We start from the raw sequence: 9,100 nt of genomic DNA on the forward strand, positions 1-9,100 counted from the left end.
GCGGGCGACAGTCCAGGGGGTTGTGAAGAGTCAGACACGATTGAGTACCTGAGCACAGCACATAGAGGATGAGATGGTTAGGTAGCATCACCGACTCAATGGACATGAATCTGAACAAACTCCAGGACATAATGAAAAGACAGGGAAGCCTAATGTGCTGTGGTCCAAGGGGTCACAAAGAGTCAGACACAACTCAGTGGCTGAACAACAAAACTATATATGTATATATTAATAGTTGAACTCTTTGCTATACACCTGAAACCAATGCAACACTGTACATCAGCCTTCCTTTAATACAAAAACAATTTTTCAAAAAGTGAAAAAGAGAAAGTTCTGTGTTGCCAGATATTGAATTCAGGAAATGACAGTGTGCATTACTATTTCAGTGTGTGTGCATGTGTGTGTGCAGGCACTCAATCGTGTCTCGATTCTTTTCAACCCCATGGACTGTAGCCCACCAAGTTCCTCTGTCCATGGGATTTTCCAGACCAGAATACTGGAGTGAGTTGCTATTTCCATGTCAGAGCTGAGAATATATGACTTGGCCCATGAATATGGGTCGTTGTGTCTGTGTGTGAAGGAATGCTACATTTATGCTTAGAATGATAAAGATGACACTTTTATACTTGATTGATCTCCTAGAAAATTAATCTACAAGCCCAGCAGTGGAGCTATGTAGAAGTCTATTTCCTAGGATAAATATTTTATCTTGTGAAGTGACAACAGACAGTTCTCTGATGCACACACAGTAGCATACACACTGACACATATACTTTCATCAGGAGGCTGTTTAGTTCTTCTTCGGTTTTTGCCATGAGATGGTGTCATCTGCATATCTGAGGTTATTGATATTTCTCCCAGCAATCTTGATTCCAGCTTGTGCTTCATCCAGTCCAGCATTTCTCATGATGTACTCTGCATATAAGTTAAATAAGCAGGGTGACAATATACAGCCTTAGTTCAGAAAACTAAGATCATGGCATCTGGTCCCATCACTTCATGGAAAATAGATGGGGAAACAATGGAAACAGTGAGAGACTTTATTTTTTGGGGCTCCAAAATCACTGCAGATGGTGACTGCAGCCATGAAATTGAAAGACTCTTGTTCCTTGGAAGAAAAGTTATGACCAACCTAGACAGCATATTAAAAAGCAGAGACATTACTTTTCCAACAAAAGTCCTTCTAGTCAAAGCTGTGGTTTTTCCAGTAGTTATGTATGAATGTGAGAGTTGGACCATAAAGAAAGCTGAGCACCGAAAAATTGATGCTTTTGAACTGTGGTGTTGGAGAAGACTCTTGAGAGTCCCTTGGACAGCAAGGAGATCCAACCAGTCCATCCTAAAGAAAATCAGTCCTGAATATTCATTGGAAGGACTGATGCTGAAGCTGAAACTCCAATACTTTGGCCACCTGATGTGAAGAACTGACTCATTGGAAAAGACTCTGATGCTGGGAAAGACTGAGGGCAGGTGGAGAAGGGGACAACAGAGGATGAGATGGTTGGATGGCATCAATGGACATGAGTTTGAGTAAGCTCCAAGAGTTGGTGATGGACAGGGTGGCCTGGTGTGCTGCAGGCCATGGGGTCACAGAGAGTCAGACATGACTGAGCAACTGAACTGAACACATACACAAATAGGTTAGTGGAATAGATTAGAATGTTAAAAATAAAGGTCCATATGCATGAACAATGGGGGGGATGAATCACAAAAGGGTGTGGAAAAATCTTAGAGGTGATGTATATATTCATTTTCTTGATTGTGGTGATGGTCTTACAGGCTTATATATATATATATATATATATATATATATATATATATATGTCAAAATTCCACTTCGAATTTTCTCGAGTTTAACCTTTGAACTTTACACTCTCCCTCCACTGCAGTACCCCTTTCTATTGTTGCCTCATGAACCAAGTACTTTTTCTGATAGTCACCTATGTACGATTCTTGCACAGTGGTAGTGATGATGTCATTTTTTATAGTGATCATGGGGGAAAAACACCCAACCTGACCTCTGTTATAAAAAGAGGTTACAGTGATGATAATGGAAGAGGGAATTTCCTTGTGGTCCAATGGTTAAGAATCCACCTTGCCATGGATGGGATGCGGTTTGATCCCTGGTCAGGAAAATAAGATCCTTCATGCCTTGGAGCAACTGAACCCAGGAGTCACAGCTAGAGAGTCCTTGGGCCAAAACAAAGATCCTACATGATGTAACTAAGACCCAACACAGCCAAATAAATAAATATTAAAAAAAACCCACAAGATTAAAGGAAAGGAAGCCAACTTCTCCATTAGGGGGGAAAATTCCACTTTTTTTTTTTTTTTATAAATTCTGTTTTATCTGATGATGTTTCACTACAACATAGTTTTCTTTTTCTTTGAAAGCAAGAAAATCCTAGGGACAGAGGAGCCTGGAAGGCTACAGTCCCTGGGGCTGCCAAGAGTCAGACATGACTTAGCGACTGAGCACAAAAGCAAGAAGACAAGAGAGGGACACTGATTAGTTTTCATTTTTAAATGACAAAATACTTGAAGTTTATAATGGAATAAAGATAATTGTATAAAGTACTTAAGCTAAAAAACCTGCATTCTTCAACAGGTCAGTTGTGCTTACAGCTACTTGTCCAGAACTAGTCAGTTGGCCCTGTCATACCACAAGGGAGGTCGTGAAACTGGAGAATGTGTACGTATTTAATGAGCGTGACTTGTCTCTGCCTTGTCATCCCAGTGTGGGCCTCCCTTTGAGCCCTTTATTCTGTTCCTGGTTTGTGTACCCTCATACCAACTCTTTAATTACAAGGGCTTTAGAATAAGTTTAGGTGTCTGCTTTATTCAAGTGCCCTGATCTGATTTTCTTTTTCAGTATTCTTTAAAAGTTATTTTGGGGCTTCCCTTGTGGCTCAAATGGGAAAGAATCTGCCTGCAATGCAGGAGACCCAGGTTCGATCTCTGCGTCAAGAAGATCCCCTGAAGAAGGGAATGGCTACACATTCCAGTATTTTTGCCTGGAGAATTCCATGGACAAAGAAGCCTGGCAGCTTGAGTTTACTAATTTTAACCTTTTTTCAAATATATAATCTTAAAGTTAAAAATTGATGCTTTATACTGTTAGTTTTGATATGTAGTTTTTTTAAAAGTGTGATTTAATTTTAAGTATATTATAATTTCTGCTATTACTATAAGTTAGGTAGAAGTGTGTGTTTACATTTCCAACTATGTGTGTCTTTGTTATTCTAACTTAATTGCATTGTAGTAAGAAAATAGGGTCCGTGTCTGATACCAATAATTTGAAATTTGTTCAAAACTTACAGCATCATTTCAGAGTCAATTCTGTTAAATAGTACATGTGTCTTCTTTTAGTCTGCCTACTTTTTATATTCTTTTGCCCCTTACTATGTTTTGATTCTCGTTCAATTTTTAAACACACACACACACATACACACATACATATATATAAAAGTGAAAGTGTTAGTTGCTTAGTCATGTCTGACTCTTTGTGACCCCATGGACTGTAGCCCACCAGGCTCCTCTGTCCATGGGATTCTCCAGGCAAGAATACTGGAATGGGTTGCCATTTCCTCTTCCAGGGGATCTTTTCAACCCAGGGATTGAACCTGCATCTCCTGCATTGCAGGCAGATTCCTTACCATCTGAACCACCAGGGAAGGCCACATATAAATATATTTGTTTTCTATTCCATGTCTGATCATTCAATAGTTGGAGGGTTTTTTTTGTTTTTTCTTTTGTCAGCCTGGTTCTTCTTTTTCTTCTTTTTTTTCCTGTCAGTGCTTACTAGCTTATGCACTTGTATGTTTAGATTTTTGGTTGTGAAGTGATGTTTGTTTGACATCTATCAGTGAAAGTTTTTTGAGGCTCGTTTCTAGTGTCTTCCTCCAGGGGTTATTTCATTTCCTCAGCCAAGAGACTTAGGACTACTAAAATTGCCTTGTGTCTTTTCAGAGCATATAAAAGTGTGTAAAATCAGGCTCTAACCCACTACAAAAGTGTGTCAGAGGGCATATATTTTCATGGGAGATGCCAATTCTTTGTCAGCCATCACCTAGAGGCAAGACTGAGACAACACAGTTTTCTCTGCTCTTCTCCTCTAGGGTTATCTTTAATGAGTTCATACTTTTAGAAAGTTTTAATCCTTTGTGAGTTCTACCTTTTTGTGTGAGACGCTATGCTTTTCATCTTACTCTTCATCCCTTGTGGTTGAAATCTTCGTCTTCAGTCTATTGGCAGATGGGGTCCTAAATCAATTTGGTGGGAATCTCTGGTCATTGGCTTTTCATATAGGCCATTCAATACATCAACATTTGGATGTGTGCTAAGTCACTTCAGTTGTGTCCGACTTTATATGTGCATATAATTTATATATAATTATATATATATGTCAACCTCCCGTCATACAAATTGTTAATGATGACTGAACAGACAGTCTCTTTTCTCCCCACCTCTCTAGAAGAAAGAGTTTTAAGGTAAAATCAAGCGAATATTTGGGCTTCCCAGGTGGCACTAGAGGTAAAGAACCCACTTGTCAATGCAGGAGACATAATGAGATGCAGGTTCGATCCCTGGGTCAGGAAGATCCCCTGGAGAAGGAAATGGCAACCCACTCCAGTGTTCTTGCCTGGAGAATCCCATGGACAGAGGAGCCTGGTGGGCTACAGTCCATGGGGTCGCTAAAGAGCCGGATGTGACTGAAGAAACTTAGCAGCAAATCAATATTCACTGGTTATTTAAAGAATAAAATGTGAAGAAACTATGACAGTAAAAGAATTATGATGCCTATATGGATGGGCTGAAGGAGTGTTTATAATTGTGCCTTGTGGTGAGAGTTAGGGGGACATGTGGGTATGGAGTGAGCCTGTGGGGTCCCAGAAGCCTGTGGGGTTGGGGAGCCAAGCTGACTTTGTGCTGATTGCCTCCCACCCCACTCACATTGGACTTACCCCTCCCACATCCTCAGACAGCCCTCTGGCCCACATCCTACCATCTTTGACTGTAGGGTTCCTGAAAGTGCAGTTTTCAGATCTGTATTCTCAGGCCAGTTCAGCACATGAGACACGTTTGCGATAGGGAAGTGTTGAACAACCACAGGGGAAGTGCCCGGTGGGTGGGTGAACTTGTCCGAGCTAGGACAGAGCTCAGCTGGTCATCCAGTCACACTGATCCTCCCAGAGCGGGAAGCAAAGAGGAGGACGAAGAGCCTGACTCGGCTTGGCAGCTGTGATTCCTGGGAGTCTTGGTAGCTAGAAGCTAGGAAGAGAATGAGGATTCAGAATCCAGAAGGGCTCAGAGAGACAGAAAGAAAACCAGAGTAGATGGAGATCGTTCACTGAGTCAGATGCTCCCAAAGGAAAATTTTGCATTCATTTTATTTCTGTGGCACATTGTTTTGTAAAATAAAAGAACAAAGAAAATTACAGATAACTAAATAATTGCATACACCAGGTACTATTCTAAGTGCTTTACATGTATTATCTCACATTTTTGGGATATTTTATTTTTAACACCAAAAGCACTTTGTATTGGGGTATAGCCGATTAACAATGTTGTGGCAGTTTCAGGTGAACAGCAAAGGGACTGAGCCATACATATACATTCATGAAAGTAAAAGATGCTTACTCCTTGGAAGAAAAGCTATGACCAACCTAGACAGGGTATTAAAAAGCAGTGATTAAAAATCACTTTGCCAACAAAAGTCCATCTACTCAAGGCTATGGTTTTTCCAGTAGTCGTGTATGGATATGAGAGTTGGATCATAAGGAAGGCTGATAATAAGGAAGGATTGATCCTCTTGAACTGTGGTGTTGGAGAAGACTCTTGAGATTTCCTTGGACAGCAAGGAGATCAAACCAGTCCATCCTAAAGGAGATCAGTCCTGAGTATTCATTGGAAGGACTGATGCTGAAACTGAAACTAAAATACTATGGCAACCTGATGTGAAGAACTGACTCATTGGGAAAGACCCTGATGCTGGGAAAGATTGAGGGCAGAAGGAGAAGGGGACAGCAGAGAATGAGATGGTTGGATGGCACCACCAACTTGATGGACATGAGTTTGAGCAGGCTCTGGGGATTGGTGACAGACAGGGAAGCCTGGTGTGCTGCAGTCCATGGGGTTGCAAAGAGTCGGACATGACTGAGCAACTGAACTGATCCTCCCCTAAACCCCCCTTCCATCCAGACTGGTGCATAATATTGAGCAGAGTTCCATGTCCATGTTATATAGTAGGTCCTTGTTGGCTGTCCATCCTAAATATAGCAGTGTGTACATGACTTCGCTTTAAATGCTCTATAGTCCAATGAAGAACATACAAATACGGTTGCTGTTTTATAGATAAAACAAGGAATTGAGAGGTTAGAAAACTTGCTCAGGGCCACACAGCTGGTCAAAGGTAGAGCTGAGCCTCAGCAGTGAGCTCACATCCTAAGCGTAGAATGAGAAGAAAATGAATCATAGTCTCTGAATTTCACAGAACTTCATGGGTCATTTCACCCCGTACTTGCCTTAAAACAGGGCAGTAGTTGTGGGGAGAAGAGGCCTGTGGGCAGCACATGGCCATTGGTGTCCGACTCAGATCCCAGATTCTTCTCTCCAGGTAACAGCCTTTCCTTTCCTCTCTTGGTGATAGAAAGGGGAGAATATGGTGAGAATGGCTGCGCAGAACCCTCCCTTAGACAACAAGCGCTCGGATTTCCTAGAGAAGCTGATGCAAGGGTGACCGAAAGAAAAACTGGAAAGGACACATCGCTTTCGGGAACATGATTATTAATAGTAAGGATTCCTCAACAGTGAGGGGGCTGGGGATAGTTAGGAGATTGAACTGACTTTGTTTTTCCCAAAAACCAAATTTGAATTTGCTGCATACTGGAAACTATTTACATAGCATTTATGTTGTATTTACAGCTGTTCTCATGACATTTACATTGTTTAAAGTATTTTTTTTTTAGTTGTCTTTTTTTAAATTGGAGGATAATTGCTTTACAATGTTGTGTTAATTTCCACTGTACAATAGCAATTATGAATTGATGTAATGGAACAATATATAACCTTGTTCTGTATTTTCTAAGACTCCTGTAAATGTTATCATACTTTCATAACTTAAAAAATAAAAAAGAAAAAAAGATAATTATGAGCTGACTTCTAAGGAGAACTGCTTCTAGAAGAACAGGGTTTGGCACTGAGTTAAAAGCTGAGCAGACTCACAAGCTTTTTGTTCGCTTACAGCGATGTTTAGACCTTTTTCCTTTTATGATTTCTATAATTGAAACCATATGTGCAGTAAGCGGGGAAATTAATGTTTCCTGCTCATGAAATCTTTTCCCAGGAGGATATAGGTCTAATAAGCTTGGAAAGGGCTTCCCTAGTGGCCCAGCAGTAAAGAATCTGCCGTCAGTGCAGGAGGCCTGGGTTCCAGCCCTGAGTTGGTAGGATCCCTTGGGGTGGGAAATAGCAACCCACTCCAGGACTCTTGCCTGGTGAACTCCATGGACAGAGGAGCCTGGCAGGCTACAGTCCTTGGGTTGCCAAGAGTCAGACACGACTGAACAGGCACAGGCAAGCAAGCTTGGAAAATGATGCTTTCTAGCCTCACACACGCACGCACACCTCCTCATGCATTTGATGATGATAGCTGTTAATGTTTAAAGCAGTCAACATGTTCTGTTGATTTCCGTGCACTGTATGCAGTGGTGCTTGTGAACATTTTGAGTGGCAGCTACAGAAGGGTTAGGCATGCGTAAGTGTTCCATTTGCAGTCAATGGGTCTGTAACATCATAGTCTATAGATTTTTAAAGTTTCTACAAGGAAATATGCAGACTTCTAGTAAAATATCTATAGCACACAAGAAAAACATAAATATGAAATCAACCCTGTGTTTCCTTTCCAAATAACCACTGTGAGTGCCATGGAGATGCTACCTGGACTTTTATTTTTTAATTTTCTCTCTTTTTATTGAAGTATAGTTAATTTACAATGTTATGTTTGTTTCAAATGTATAGCAAAGTGATTCAATTAATACATGTATGTGTGTGTGTATACATATATACATCTGTGTATATATATTCTTTTTCAGATTCTTTTCCCTTACAGATTATTACAAGATATCAAGTTCCATGTGCTTATACAGTAGGTCCTTTTTTAATCTATTTTTCAAACGATTTTTTTTACTGAAGTATAATTGATTTACAATGTTGTGTTAATTTCAAGTGTACAGCAAAATGATGCATTTATACATATATATTCCTTTTCAGAGCCTTTTTCTCTTATAGGTTATCACAAAATATTGAGTAGAACTCCCTTTGCTATATAGTAGGTCCTTTTGATAATCTATTTTATATATGAGTGTGTATATGTTAATACCAAATTCCTAATTTATCCCTCCCCCCTTACCCCCTCATCCAGACTTTTAAAACACAATGTGTGGATAAAATCTTTCTTCTTAAATGTAAAATGAAACCCATAGAGACCATCAAGATTGTGGAAAAGGAGTAAAGTGTCAGAATAAGAGGTGACATGTAGTATGTGGCACTAAAAATGATAGTTATGAAAGTCAGGTAATAACATAAAAAAGCCACTTGTGATGTAATATTAAAAGAGATTACAAAGATATATGTGCCTAGGGAAAAAAAAAGGAGTAGATGGAAATATTCCAAAATGCTAACTAATAGTGAAGAAAGTTTGGTAGCAAGATCAGGAGGAATGTTCAAGTCTTCTCTTTTTTCCTTCCTATCTTCTGTATCATGGTTGTATTTTTCTATAACAAAATGTTTTAAAAATCTGTACTAATTGGAATGACTGAACCTTCCTACGAACCTATGACACTAGATAACTTGTGTCAAAGAAGAACCTAAGCCAGTGTTTTCTCATAAAATTTAATGGTGCGATTAGTTGGGCACATTTGCTAGGCTGTGACTCATATTTAGAACCTGACACATGGTAAATATTTCATCTTACCTTATTAAAAGCAGCGACTTCCTCATTCACTGGAAGACCTGAAAACTGCGCCCCAAAAAGCACAGAAATTACGTCCAGGCACTGGGAGAGAGTAACCAGGCAAGGTTTTAAGGTCTCCAGATCTGA

General features: G+C 39.9%; 1 long non-coding RNA gene across 1 annotated transcript; it reads right to left on the bottom strand.

Moving 5' to 3' along the window:
• Positions 1-5,371: 5,371 nt before the first annotated feature.
• On the bottom strand, positions 5,372-9,100 carry LOC139037825 (uncharacterized). The gene is made up of 2 exons (XR_011490753.1): positions 8,975-9,100; positions 5,372-6,638 (listed from the first exon to the last, which is right to left on the bottom strand). It is a non-coding gene; the product is annotated as an uncharacterized lncRNA (long non-coding RNA).

This window comes from Odocoileus virginianus, chromosome 2, assembly GCF_023699985.2.
Source record: "Odocoileus virginianus isolate 20LAN1187 ecotype Illinois chromosome 2, Ovbor_1.2, whole genome shotgun sequence".
Classification (NCBI taxonomy): Eukaryota; Metazoa; Chordata; class Mammalia; order Artiodactyla; family Cervidae; genus Odocoileus; species Odocoileus virginianus.